The following is a 15,227-nucleotide window of genomic DNA, read 5'->3' as shown; positions in this document are numbered from 1 at the left end:
TTGGAGATCCCCCTGATGTGCCTAAACAGTGGAAACCCCCCAATTATAACTGAAACCCTAATCCAAACACACCCCTAACCCTAATCCCAATGGTAACCCTAACCACACCTCTAACCCAGACACACCCCTAACCCTAATCCCAACCCTATTCCCAACCGTAAATGTAATCCAAACCCTAACCCTAACTTTAGCCCCAACCCTAACTGTAGCCTTAACCCTAACCCTAGCCCTAACCCTAACCCTAGTCCCAACCCTAGCCCTAACCCTAGCTTTAACGCTAGCCCTAACCCTAACCCTAGCCCTAACCCTAATCCTAGCCCTAGCCCTAACCCTAGCCCTAACCCTAGCCCTAACCCTAGCCCTAACCCTAGCCCTAACCCTAGCCCTAACCCTAATGGGAAAATGGAAATAAATACATTTTTTTCATTTACTTTTATAGCGGGTTTTTTAGCGGATTTTTATGATTGGCAGCCGTCACACACCGAAAGATGCTTATTATTGCAAAAAATATTTTTTGCGTTACCACATTTTGAGAGCTATAATTTTTCCATATTTGAGTCCACAGAGTCATGTGAGGTCTTGTTTTTTGCGGGATGAGTTGACGTTTTTATTGGTAACATTTTCGGGCACGTGACATTTTTTGATCGCTTTTTATTCCGATTTTTGTGAGGCAGAATGACCAAAAACCAGCTATTCATGAATTTCTGTTGAGGGAGGCGTTTATACCGTTCCGCGTTTGGTAAAATTGATAAAGCAGTTTTATTCTTCGGTTCAGTACGATTACAGCGACACCTCATTTATATCATTTTTTGTATGTTTTGGCGCTTTTATACGATAAAAACTATTTTATAGAAAAAAATTATTATTTTTGCATCGCTTTATTCTGAGGACTATAACTTTTTTATTTTTTTGCTGATGTTGCTGTATGGCAGCTCATTTTTTGCGGGACAAGATGACGCTTTCAGTGGTACCATGGTTATTTATATCCGTCTTTTTGATCGCGTGTTATTCCACTTTTTGTTTGGCGGTATGATAATAAAGCGTTGTTTTTTGCCTCGTTTTTTTTTTTTTTCTTACGGTGTTTACTGAAGGGGTTAACTAGTGGGCCAGTTTTATAGGTCGGGTCATTACGGATGCGGCGATACTAAATATGTGTACTTTTATTGGGTTTTTTTTTATTTAGATAAAGAAATGTATTTATGGGAATAATATTTTTTTTTTTTTTCATTATTTAGGATTTTTTTTTTTTTTTTTTTTTTTTACACACTTGGAATTTTTTTTTTTTTAACTTTTTAACTTTGTCCCAGGGGGGGACAATACAGATCGGTGATCTGCCAGTTTGCACAGCACTCTGACAGATCACCGATCTGTCTGAGAGCAGTGCAGCGTTACCAAGTGCCTGCTCTGAGCAGGCACTTGGTAAGCCACCTCCCTCCCTGCAGGACCCGGATCCGCGGCCATCTTGGATCCGGGACTTACTGCAGGGAGGGAGGTAGGAGACCCCCGGAGCAACGCGATCACATCGCGTTGCTGCGGGGGTCTCAGGGAAGCACGCAGGGAGCCCCCTCCCTGCGCGATGCTTCCCTGCACCGCCGGCACATCGCGATCATCTTTGATCGCGGTGTGCCGGGGGTTAATGTGCCGGGGGCAGTCCGTGACCGCTCCTGGCACATAGTGCCGGATGTCAGCTGCGATAAGCAGCTGACACCCGGCCGCGATCGGCGGCGCTCCCCCCGTGAGCGCGGCCGATCGCGCTGGACGTAATATTCCGTCCTTGGGAATTAAGGCCCACCCCACATGGAAGGAATATTACGTCCAATGGCAGAAAGGGGTTAATGAGAAAAAAATGAACTTTTTTGATTTTATCAAATGGCTGTAATGAAACAAAGAGTGAAAAATTTAAAGGGGTCTGAATACTTTCCGTACCCCCTGTGTCTATCTATCTATCTATCTTGCCCAGCCACATAGTATATTGCCCAGCCACTTAGTATATTGCCCAGCCACTTAGTATATTGCCCAGCCACATAGTATATTGCCCAGCCACATAGTATATTGCCCAGCCACATAGTATATTGCCCAGCCACATAGTATATTGCCCAGCCACATAGTATATTGCCCAGCCACATAGTATATTGCCCAGCCACATAGTATATTGCCCAGCCACATAGTATATTGCCCAGCCACATAGTATATTGCCCAGCCACATAGTATATTGCTCAGCCACATAGTATATTGCCCAGCCACATAGTATACAGCACAGAGCCACGTAGTATACCTATCTATCTATCTATCTATCTATCACAAAAGAGCACAGTGAGGTCAAAAATACTCTGTTGCAAAAAAAAAATCACAGTAATAAGCAAGTGCCAGTCAAAAGATGGAAAAAACGGTATTTAGTTGATACTTTTTTTGCAAAAATTTTTATACTAAGCTGCTCCACCAATCATCAAGGTATACCCAAAGGGATTATATACATTAGTTAGGACTGCTCTATATGGGTATACCCTGATTTTTCCATCTTGTGACTAGCACTTGCTTATTACTGTGATTTTTTTTGTACAACAGAGTATTTTTGACCTCACTGTGCTCTTTTGTGTCTTCAAGTTTCTTGGTGGTGTGTTAACAAGTTCCTACAGACTTGTTCGATGTGCAAGTAGCCCATGTGTTTCTGGTTCTACGTGTCTGTGCTGTATACTACGTGCCTCTGTGCTGTATACTATGTGGCTGGGCAATATACTATGTGGCTGGGCAATATACTATGTGGCTGGGCAAGATAGATAGATAGATAGATAGATAGATAGATAGATAGATAGATAGATAGATAGATAGGTATACTACGTGGCTCTGTGCTGTATACTATCTATAGTGACACATTGTACTTTGTGTTAGTGATATATTTATGTCGATGTTTTTTGTATTTATTTGTTATTTTGAAAACTTAGTGATTTTCAGGCTATGTGCACACGGTGCAGATTATTTGCGGTTTTTGCGCTATAAAAACGCTATAAAACCGCAAATAATCTGCATACATTAAGCATCCTATCATTTTTAATGAAATCCGTAACTTCTGTGCACATGATGTGCGTTTTTCCGCATGAAAGACGCATTGCGGAAAAATAATGAACCTGCTCATTAATTTTGTGTTTTTTTTCGCGGTTTTCCCACTGTCTAATGCAGTGTTCCCCAAGTCCGGTCCTCAAGAGCCACCAACAGGTCATGTTTTGAGGATTTCCTTAGTATTGCACAGGTGATTGAATGCTTGCCTGTCCAGGTGATGCAATTATCACCTGTGCAATACTAAGGAAATCCTGAAAACATGACCTGTTGGTGGCTCTTGAGGACCGGACTTGGGGAACACTGGTCTAATGCATTGGGAAATGTCCGGAAAAAAAGTGCAAAAAACGCGCAAAAACCGCGTCAAAACCGCGCAAAAAAACACCTGCGGATTTAATGCGGAAATCTGGCAGAAATGTCCGGATTTTCACAGGAATTTTCTGCATGAATTCCTGAACGTGTGCACATAGCCTCAAACTTTTCATTTGCATGCCCTTAAACCAGACAGTGATAACACACAAAAAAAGTTAAGAAATAGCATTTATCATGTCTACTTTACATAAACATTTTTTTTGTTTGTTAGGAAGTTAGAAGGGTTAAAACGTTTATTAGCAATTCCTTATTTTTCCAACAAAATTTACAAAACCATTTTTTAACGGCCCACATCACATTTGAAGTGACTTTGAGGGGCCTATATAACTGAAAATACCCAAAAGTGACACAATTCTAACAACTGCACCCTTCAAAGTGCTCAAAACCACGTTCAGGAAGTTTATTAACCCTTCAAGTGCTTCACAAGAATTAAAGCAATGTGGAAGGACAAATGAAAATTTTACTTTTTCCCCAAAAATGTTGTTTTAGCCTATTTTTTACTTTTACAAGGGTAATAGGAGAAAATGAACCCCAAAATTTGTTGTGCCATTTCTCTTGAGTACGCTGATACCCCATATATAGTGAAAAAACACTGCTTGGGCGCACCGCAGGGTTTGGAAGGAGCACCATTTGTCTTTTGGAACACAAAATTGCAGAGCTCCTAATGTGCCTAGACAGTCTAACCCCCCACACAAATGACCCCATTTTGGAAATTACACCCCTCAAAGAATTTATTTAGCGGTGTGGTGAGAGCCTTGAACTCACTTGTGCTTAACAACATTTTATAACGTTGAGCCATGAAAACAACTAATTTTTCCCCAAAAATGTGTTTTTTTTCTCCAAAGTTTTCATTTTCACAAGGGTAACAGGAAAAAAAAGGACCAATATGTTGTTCAATTTTACTTGAGCACACCGATACCCAATATGTGGTGGAAAACTACTATTTGGGCACACGGCAGGGCTCAGAAGGGAAGGTGCGCTAACTGAGTTATGGAGCGCAGTTTTAGCTGGAATAGATTGCAGATGCCATGTCACATTTAAAGAGCCCCTCACATGCCAAAACAGCGGAACCCCCATAATTGACCCCATTTTACAAACTACACACCAAATGAATTAATCTAGGGGTGCAGTGAGGAAATACTTTTCAGGCACATGGAAAATGGGGAAAGATTCCGGCACCACCATCCAGAGATAAAACGGATTCTTCATTCACACGTAGTTAAAACATTAACCCCTTTCTGACATTAGAAGTACTATCCTGTCGAGGTGGGGTGGGCCCGTATGACCACCACCACAGGATAGTACGTCATAGCTCAAGGGGGGAGCGCGGCCGGGTGTCAGCTGACTATCGCAGCTGACATCCGGCACTATGTACCAGGAGCAGTCACGGACCGCCCCCGGCACATTAACCCCCCGGCACACTGTGATCAAACATGATCACAGTGTTCCGGCGGTATAGGGAAGCATCGCGCAGGGAGGGGGTGTGATCGCGTTGCTCCGAGGGTCTCCTACCTTCTTCTCCCTGCAGGCCCTGGATCCAAAATGGCCGTGGGGCTGCATCTGGGTCCTGCAGGGAGGTGGCTTACCAGCAGCGGGAAGACTACAGGAGTGCACGTCAGATCGCTGATCTGACACAGTGCACAGCAAAGTGTCAGATCAGCGATCTGACCCTATAACATGTAATCCCCCCCCCCCTTCCCCGGGGCAATGTTATAGTGTAAAAAATCTCATTACACCGGTAAGTGCTGCACTGACAGAAGCCTTTTAGACCATGCTGCTAGCATGGTCTAAACAAGCCACCGTAGCTGGAAGAACCTCGACTTGACATAACGACCATCGGGCCTTCGCGATGACTTGCATACACACCAAAGCTGTCACTCACCTTCTCCATTCTGTGAAATCGGACTGCACTCAGATGTCATCCAAATGCAGTTCGGTGGGTTTTTTTGCGCACCCATACAAGTGATCCATTATTCGGATGCTGCGATTGTTTTTTTCAAGCCGAATCGCAATGAGAAAAAAAGCGCTGATCAGCACTGCCCCGTAGAATAACATTGGGCCGCGTGCTATCCGATAAACCATCAGATAGCGGTCTATACGCTCGTGTGAGCGAGGGCCTAAATATAACCAGTATCTCAGAAAATGATTACATTTCTTCCTAGCTATAAAACACACGTCGTAGTCGTCAATTTTTCCAAGATCTTTACATCATGACACAAGTGCCACGTTACGCACACATTATTTTTCCTGTGACTTGAGAAATCCTAAATATTCTGTATATTTCTCCCATAAAACTACACAACACAAACTAATAATCAAAGGTAAATGTGCAACCTACTGGCTTTTCACACGACTCTCTTCGGCTCTAATCTGCAAACTGCAGGTTTAAATAGTTTTTCCCTCTTAGTTTAACCATTATCTGATCCAAAAAGCATGCAGGGCTGAGTGCTGCCGAATCCAGCTCAGCAGCGCCCCCTGCAGCACAGCAGGGCACAGAAGCTGCTTAACTCTTCTGACGTCTCCAGAATTTCTAGGAATGCCCCTTCCCTGTTACTATATTTGGAGGTAGTTTCTAGGAAAATGATTTTCAGAGGATCTGGACTTCAGCACAGCTCCATATTCAGAACCACTTTCAGGATCTTTTTTTTTTTCCCCTTCTCCCTGCAGCAAACTCAGAAGTCTATTTTTTTTTGTAATATGGATCCACAGCCTGATGTTGTACAAAACCTGAATCCATATAATTGGCAGATTTCACTAGCTACATTTTTCACAGTCACTTTTTTTTTTTTTTGGATCTCTCCTGCAGCCACCAGTGGATTTTTTTTTTTTTTTTTTTTACCCCTGATCTGGCCTCTTGTGGCGTGACCATGATGATGATGAAGAAATGTTACAGAAGCCTGGCAATGTGATCTTTATATAATGAGTCAGGATTCGCTAAGGGAAGGAGCAGGGCTGAGGATCCAGCTTCCCCCCAGCCCAGGGAATGACAAGCAGGAGGGAGATCTGCAGCCTGGGCTCTCCCTGCTGCCTCCACAGCCTGTAAGTTACCCTCCTTTTGTCCTGATTTCTATAAATAATACAGACTGCAGCAGGCTGTGATCAGCATGGGCAGAAGCAGGCAGTGCATGGCACATACACATGGCACAATGCATGCTCTGATCCCCTGGATATGCAGGTGTGGTGTGTGTGAGTATAGGGGATCCATAGCTGCTGTGTTGCATATTGATCATTACTTTCCAGTATGACCTTGTATATTGGCGAACGCTGTGTGCGCATAGGACTTTAGTCTACAATCCTGCTGTAGATTGCATGAAGACAATGGACTAAGTACCTGTATTCTCCAGGGACCTTGCCATAGACAGCGTCTGACATTGAGCTGCAGTCTGCTTTATTACACCGCCGACTGCCAAAGCAACAGATCTCAGCTGATCCGCGCTCCTTCTTGTAAAGTCACGCTTTCTTTTAATCCGCAAATGATATAGTCTATTTCTCTTGGGGTTCGTCTTATTTGTTTGTTTAAAAAAAAAAAAAAAGTTGCGTAAATATATCTGTTCGTAAAGCTGTCTGTTGAGGAAAGAGTTAACTCTTTAGCACGCCGGCTACTTTTCTAGATTTTTTTTTTCCGATAAGCTGTAAAATATAACCGTATGACCATTTTTTAAACTTTTTTTTTATTACACTCATGGCACGCGCGTTTTGAAATAATGTGAACACACCCATTGAGATTGAATGCTGCCCTATGAGTTGGCACCAGGCTAGGCGTTTTTCTCTTTTTTTTTTCTTTCTTTGTATGTTTTTGCTTTAAAATGTTCTAAAACTCATATGGGAACAGATATATTAATCAGGTCAAATTCATCAACATTTTATATATATTTTTTTTTTTTTAGAAAGGGGTGGGAAAAAAAAGTTGACAGCCATCGATCGTCACCTATTCTGATCGTTGAGTGGGATTTTCTTAAAGGTTTGGACTGGTGGTGCCACACGGATGGAGATCTAGATCATAAATGTTCCGTTTGATTAATTATGGATCTAGAACCTTTTGACTGTTCTGGTTTGATAACCTGCCCCCTTCCCTCCTGACCATAGGGCCGGGAGGCCTGTTTAGTCTTTAGATCTACCGGAGTCTATACTTTTGAAAAAGTTGTCACTGACCCTTCTATTCTCATGGTGAAACCATAAAATACATAAATGGATTACACTGTTAGATGTACATCACTAGAGGTTCTTAGAAGGAAAAAATAGCTAAAAATGAACATTCTTTTGTTTTTTTTTTTTTATATATTTTAACTCCTTAAGAGACAAATGACGCATATACCTTTTATAGATGTGAATTCTCGCCATCACGTCAGGTTCATTAAAAGATCCCAGAATTCACATTTCTGGTTGTAACCGATACTCTCAAAATCCCTTTAGAAAGTTATCATGTTTAAGTAATCCCTTAGAAACGCTCCCTAAATTGCTGAGATGTTATAAACCTTTAACTTTTTATGGTGGTTAGGGTAGGGCAGAGTTGTAAAAAAAAAAAAAAAAAAGACACGATTTGCTATACATTTCATATCATCCAATTATTCTACCAGTTGTTACTTTTTTGGGTTCGGGCCGAGGCGCCTGCAATCCATGATCCAAGCCAAAGCTAACAAAATAAGAGTTGACAGCTACATTTGGAAAGGACTCGAATCTTATGGCTCTTGTTCTCCAGTTAACCCTGCCGTGTCTTTTTTTTTATAATTTTTTTTATGCATTTCCCAAAAAAAAGGTACATTGGGTCCTTTATTCCTGCTGAAGTCATCGGTAAGTGGACAAGAGGAAAATATTGAAATGTTCTGAACTGAAAGGGTTAACCTATTTCGACGTTAGATATCATTTTTTTTTTTTTTTTTTTGTCATTGAAAAATATATGTATGGTCCTTATGGAGGAAATCTGTTGAGTTAATAGGAGACTCTTCCATTAAGGAATTATATATTATACAGTCAACAAAAAGTTTTTAGAATATTTATACCTTTTACAGAAAGTTATGAATTTTGCTTCCATTACTTTCCAGCAGGAGGGATCGATTATTTTTTTTTTTTTGGACCGTAACTCTATCATCAGTGTGTGGTTTCAGAGTCGGGATTTTGGGGGCGAGATGAGCTAATGTTTTTTCCAACTGGCCCGCAAAGTCCCGCTTTTGGGGGCCACTTATCTCCAGGAAAAAAAAAACACACAAATCGACTCTTTTTTTTTTAAAATTTTTTTTTGGTTAAAGGACCGTTAATATTATTTCTGTGCTGACCTTTGTAGCTAATGGAAACATGGATATCACATGTTTGTAATTTGCGAAAAAATGCCTGGATAACAATATTACGTACGCCTACATTTTACTTGAGCGCATGCAAGATGTCTGCGGTCTGTCAGTGGAGGGAAATCAAGAGAATAATAGTTTTAACTTTATTAAGATAATTATGTTTTAGTTTAATAATTTTCTTTTTCAGAACGAAACGTGGCGGTAATGTGTTTCAGGAAATTATAATATGTTGAAAAATGCATTATTGATGAAACACATAGGAGTAAACGTAAGAATACTAATTAAAAATGAGTACTGTACACAATATTATTATTACGCCATTTATTCCATGGCGCTTTGCATGTGAGCATATATGTGTGTGTGTGTATATATGATGTGTTAATTACGGTAATTGTAAAATTTTCTGAACATTATAATGACAATATAATTATTTTTGGTTAATTACGGAAACCAAAAAATCATATACATATATATGATTTTTTGGTTTCCGTAATTAACCAAAAATAATGAATTATATTGTAATTATATCTTTACACTTGTCGCAATTAACTATTAAACAGTATCGACAGTACGTGGTAATTGCACATCAGCGCTAATTTGGATTCACCCTCTTGTCTCAGGGAGCTTAGTTACTGTGCCCCATCACTGTGGACATTATATAGATGGCACAGTAAGGGCACACTAGTGCATTTTCACCATTTTATAATAATATTTCAGTGGAGTGAAATGGGTGTCTAATTACAGTTTGGAAAGGAAAAATCTAGCCTCAGATAGGTAAAAAAAAAAAAAAATGTTCCGACTGTTCAGTGCGTTTTGGAGGCAAGAAACACATGTGATAGATCTGATTTCGTTGAGCTGTTGTTTAGTGTTATAAAACAGCTCGTGGGGTTTTCACACTTGTGTATGTAAGTGAGAACACTAATTAATATTGGTTCTCTGCATAATTACTTCAGTATCCTACAAGATTGAAATGAGGCCCAAACTTTTCTCGTTAGTAACTGAAGATTCACCTTCTCGTCTTCTTTTTTTTTTAATATGCATGTATGTATATATGTACTGTGTGTGTATATATTACGACTGTAGTTTTAAATTTTTCAGGCTCAATAATTGCACCGCCATGTGGAAAACCTCAGGTGGTGGTTCAGTGTCTAAAATAAAAAAATAAAAAAATAAAAGCACAGCTCAGCTTCCTCTGCTCTACTTTTAACACCTTTGCTGCAAATATTCTCCTTCGACACCTCTATAATATTTCTGCCGGAGATGTGGACTACCATCAGTAGGGTAATATAATAACAGGAGCGATTTATTAAGTTTTCCACTCTTTGTCCAAATATCCAATACCATATAGTATAATTGGTTGCATTATATGGTATTGGGTATCAATAATAATAATTATTATCCAATTTCTATTTTTTTTAGCCAATTTTTTTTTTTTACCATTTCTCTAATGCAAAGTAGAAATGAGGAGAGTTGAATATATACGCCGGACGAAGGAGAAATCACGTATAGGCTTGGTCTAGGCCTAATGATGTACAATGCAAAATAATATTGTGGTGCCGTGTTAGCCAGAAAAATCAATGCAAGTCTAGGCCTAAATGTAAGCATTTTATCTCCTGTGTCAGTGCGGGGCTCCTTAGGCTACTTTCACACTGGCGTTTTTTGCAATACGTCACAATGCGTCGTTTAGGGGAAAAAACGCATCCTGCAAAGTTGTTTGCAGGATGCGTTTTTGCCCCATAGATTAACATTAGCGACACATTGACACACGTTGCGCCGTTTTGTGGCGGACCGCCGGGAGCAAAAAGCGTTACATGTAACGTTTTTTGCTGCCGACGGACCGCTTTTTCCGACCGCGCATGCGCGGCTGGAACTCCGCCCCCACCTCCCGCACCTTACAATGGGGCAGCGGATGCGCAGGAAAAATGTATCCGCTGCCTCCGTTGTGCCTCGGTTTCACTGCTAGCGTCGGAACCTCGGCCCGACGCACTGCGACGGGCCGAGTCCGACGCTAGTGTGAAAGTAGCCTAATGCGCATGTGTAACGCCTGCTCTCATAGCCAGTGAATGGAGCCAGCGTTACACATGCGCATTACAGATTCGTTCATGCTGAGGATATGGGACCCATATTTACAGCATTTTTTTTTTTTCTTTTTACTGAAAACGATAGGGACACTTTACTCTTTTGTGGTTACAAAAGCCATATTCGTTGTCACATTGAAATCAGTGTCTCACAAATTGAAAACCACCTGCCAATCTGTTAGTAAACTCTTTTTTTAATTAAAGTGCTAAATCAAAGGAGACCACCAGTATAACTGCACTTTTTATTCTCAAACGACTGCCGATCTACTAACATATGGCCAAAGTCATGTTTAGGTCCAACTGATCTTGCCACATTTCGAGAGGTTCCACCTCTTTATCATGCAGAGCACCCTGAAACATGGTGCGACTAGCAGTAGGGATGAGGGACCTTTTGATTTAACTGGAATTCATTGCAGTGATTTTTTTTTTCCCACAAAAAATATTTATTTTAATCAAAAGATCTTTGAATAATAAGTTCCACAATAGGATTTTTTTTTTTTTTTAAATATTCTTGTGCCGAGAAAATCTTATAAATGTGCCCCTGCTGTGTACTGTATAATGGCCGTGTCTCACCATACAGGAACATGGCCTGATCATACCACTGCTCCTTTGCAGGGGAGGAAGCAAAGGTGTATACAGACAGGACAGCAGTAGCGTAGCTACCAGGGGGGCAGAGGGTGCGGTCGCCCCGGGCCCGGAGCTCAGCGGGGCCCACCTGGCTAATGCCAATGCTAACTATATCGGTGTGCACAGCACACCGAAATAGGTAAGCTCCACTGTACTGCAGAGAGACATGATCTCCCTGCACTACAGCTGTTCTATAGATTAGACCGGGACGCTGAATGCCGGCCCGGAACTGTACCTAAGCTGCAGGGGTCCAACTGCAGACACGCCCACATTGCACGCTGTGTCTGCAGGAGAGACCTTACAGCGCAGGGCACCGGCTTCTTCCTGCTGAGAGGAGCAGGAGAAAGTCAGGACGCTGCTTCTTCCCTCCCTGAGCCCTGCATACAGGAGCAGGACAGGAGATAGGACGACGTAGGAGTTCAGGCTGGAGGTGACTGCACTGTGCAGTGAGGAGGAGGCAGAACACTGTTCCCCTCCTGACAAGTCCCTGAGGGTTCTTGCATCCGTTTTGCTCTGTCTCTGTCAGTCTCCCTCGCTCTGTCTCGCTCTCTGTCTGTCTCGCTCGCTCGCTCTCTGTCTCGCTTGCTCGCTCTCTGTCTGTCTCTCTGTCTCGCTCACTCTCTGTCTCGCTCGCTCTCTGTCTCGCTCTGTCTCACTCTGTCTCTCTCAGTCTCGCTCTCTGTGTCTTTCTCTCTGTCTCAGTCTCTTAGTCTGTCTCTGTCAGTCTCTCTTAGTCTCTCTTAGTCTCTGTGTCAGTCTCTCTTAGTCTCTGTCTCAGTCTCTTTTAGGCTCTCTCTGTCTCAGTCTCTCTTAGGCTCTCTCTGTCTCAGTCTCTCTTAGGCTCTCTCTGTCTCAGTCTCTCTTAGGCTCTGTCTCTGTGTCAGTCTCTCTTAGGCTCTGTCTCAGTCTCTCTTAGGCTCAGGCTCTGTCTCAGTCTCTCTTAGGCTCTGGCTCTGTCTCAGTCTCTGTCAGTCTCTCTCTGTCTCAATCTCAGTCTCTGTCAGTCTCTCTCTGTCTCTTTGGGTATGTGATTATAAAGAACCCGGCACTCAACTTCAATGCAACTTGAAATTTATTGCGTAGTACAGAAAACGTTTCGGGCACTCACGCCGACAAGCGGTGGACACCGCGTCAGGTCCCGGATCCAATAAGCTCCCAGCCTTGATACGACTAGGGCAGTCATTCTCCAGTGATTCCCACTGGATCTACTGGGTTCTGTTCATCTAGCAATACACAATCACCCTTAAGTACGTAGCCGATGAAGGTCGCATGAGACCGAAACGTTTTCTGTACTACGCAATAAATTTCAAGTTGCATTGAAGTTGAGTGCTGGGTTCTTTATATTTATGGTACTAAGGTGTGGGAACCTACCCGTGCACCCCCGTAGCAGTGTTCACATTTTTTGTTCACCGCACTCTTTGGGTATGTGCACATGTTCAGGTTTATTCGCGTTTTTTTTTTGTGATAAAAACTCATTAAAACGCATACATTATGCATCCTATCATTTAGAATGCACTCTGCAATTTTTGTGCACATCGTGGTAAAAAAAAGCAGCATGTTCATTAATTTTGCGTTTTTTTCACGTTTTTCCCACTATTCTATGCATTTGGAAAAAACAAAAAATGCATCAAAAAACGCATGCGGATTTCTGGCAGAAATCCTGACGTGTGCACATAGCCTTTGTCTCTCTCTCTCTCTCTCTCTCTCTCTCTCTCTCTCTCTCTCTCTCTCTCTCTCTCTCTCTCTCTCTCTCTCTCTCTCTCTCTCTCTCTCTCTCTCTCTCTCTCTCTCTCTCTCTCTCTCTCTCTCTCTCTCTCTCTCCCTCTCTCCCTCCCTCTCTCCCTCCCTCTCTCCCTCCCTCTCTCCCTCCCTCTCTCCCTCCCTCTCTCCCTCCCTCTCTCCCTCGTCCTATCAGTCCAATGTGTCTCATCTCATATCAGTAAATACAAGGTAGCAAACATGAAAATGCCATTTATATAAACAATAAAAATCCCCATAAAGTTGAGGATAAATATACAGTTAGGTCCATATATATTTGGACAGAGACAAAATTTTTCTAATTTTGGTTATAGACATTACCACAATGAATTTTAAACAAAACAATTCAGATGCAGTTGAAGTTCCGACTTTCAGCTTTCATTTGAGGGTATCCACATTAAAATTGGATGAAGGGTTTAGGAGTTTCAGCTCCTTAACATGTGCCACCCTGTTTTTAAAGGGACCAAAAGTAATTGGACAGATTCAATAATTGTAAATAAAATGTTCATTTTTAGTACTTGGTTGAAAACCCTTTGTTGGCAATGACTGCCTTAAGTCTTGAAATCATGGACATCACCAGACGTTGTGTTTCCTCCTTTTTGATGCTCGGCCAGGCCTTCACTGTGGTGGTTTTCAGTTGCTGTTTGTTTGTGGGCCTTTCTGTCTGAAGTTTAGTCTTTAACAAGTGAAATGCATGCTCAATTGGGTTGAGATCAGGTGACTGACTTGGCCATTCAAGAATATTCCACTTCTTTGCTTTAATAAACTCCTGGGTTGCTTTGGCTTTATGTTTTGGGTCATTGTCCATCTGTAGTATGAAACGACAACCAATCAGTTTTGCTGCATTTGGCTGGATCTGAGCACACAGTATGGCTCTGAATACCTGAGAATTAATTTGGCTGCTTCTGTCCTGTGTCACATCATCAATAAACACTAGTGACCCAGTGCGACTGGCAGCCATGCATGCCCAAGCCATCACACTGCCTCCGCCGAGTTTTACAGATGTGGTATGCTTTGGATCATGAGCTGTACCACGCCTTCACCATACTTTTTTCTTTCCATCATTCTGGTAGAGGTTGATCTTGGTTTCATCTGTCCAAGGAATGTTCTTCCAGAACTGTGCTGGCTTTTTTAGATGTTTTTTAGCAAAGTCCAGTCTAGCCTTTTTCTTCTTGATGCTTATGAGTGGCTCGCACCATGCAGTGAACCCTCTGTATTTACTTTCATGCAGTCTTGTCTTTATGGTAGATTTGGATATTGATACACCGACCTCCTGGAGAGTGTTGTTCACCTGGTTGGCTGTTGTGAAGGGGTTTCTGTTCACCATGGAGATTATTCTGCGATCATCCACCACTATTGTCTTCCGTGGGCGCTCAGGTCTTTTTGCATTTATCAGTTCACCAGTGTTCTTTCTTTCTCAGGATGTACCAAACTGTAGATTTTGCCACTCCTAATATTGTAGCAATTTCTCGGATGGGTTTTTTCTGTTTTCGCAGCGTAAGGATGGCTTGTTTCACCTGCATGGAGAGCTCCTTTGACCGCATGTTTACTTCACAGCAAAACCTTCCAAATGCAAGCACCACACCTCAAATCAACTCCAGGCCTTTTATCTGCTTAATTGAGAATGACATAACGAAGGGATTGCCCACACCTGTCCATGAAATAGCCTTGGAGTCAATTGTCCAATTACTTTTGGTCCCTTTATAAACAGGGTGGCACATGTTAAGGAGCTGAAACTCCTAAACCTTTCATCCAATTTTAACGTGGATACCTTCAAATGAAAGCTGAAAGTCTGATCTTCAACTGCATCTGAATTGTTTTGTTTAAAATTCATTGTCGGTAATGTCTGTAACCAAAATGAGAAAAATGTTGTCTCTGTCCAAATATATATGGACCTAACTGTATATGAGGAAGAGCCCAATAGAATAAAAATGGGAACAGCCAGTAGGTGAGTATAGATAATCACATATAGATGCATATGTAAACTCAGTCTGAATAACATGGCCCACAAATGGGGAGAAGGGAAAAAAAGAAGAGATGACATACAGGGGGG

General features: G+C 41.9%; 1 long non-coding RNA gene across 1 annotated transcript in view; it reads left to right on the top strand.

Annotated features, from left to right (window-relative positions):
* Positions 1 to 6,027: 6,027 nt before the first annotated feature.
* LOC138645050 (uncharacterized) overlaps positions 6,028 to 15,227 on the top strand; it is a 132,219-nt gene continuing 123,019 nt past the window's right edge. Inside the window, exon 1 of the long non-coding RNA XR_011314702.1 lies at positions 6,028 to 6,465. This is a non-coding gene — a long non-coding RNA (uncharacterized lncRNA). The remainder of the gene's footprint in view (positions 6,466 to 15,227) is intronic.

The sequence above is a fragment of the Ranitomeya imitator genome, chromosome 7 (genome assembly GCF_032444005.1).
Source record: "Ranitomeya imitator isolate aRanImi1 chromosome 7, aRanImi1.pri, whole genome shotgun sequence".
NCBI classification, from domain to species: Eukaryota; Metazoa; Chordata; class Amphibia; order Anura; family Dendrobatidae; genus Ranitomeya; species Ranitomeya imitator.
Note: the sequence above shows the minus strand (reverse complement) of the source record. Positions and strands in the feature narration are given on the sequence as shown.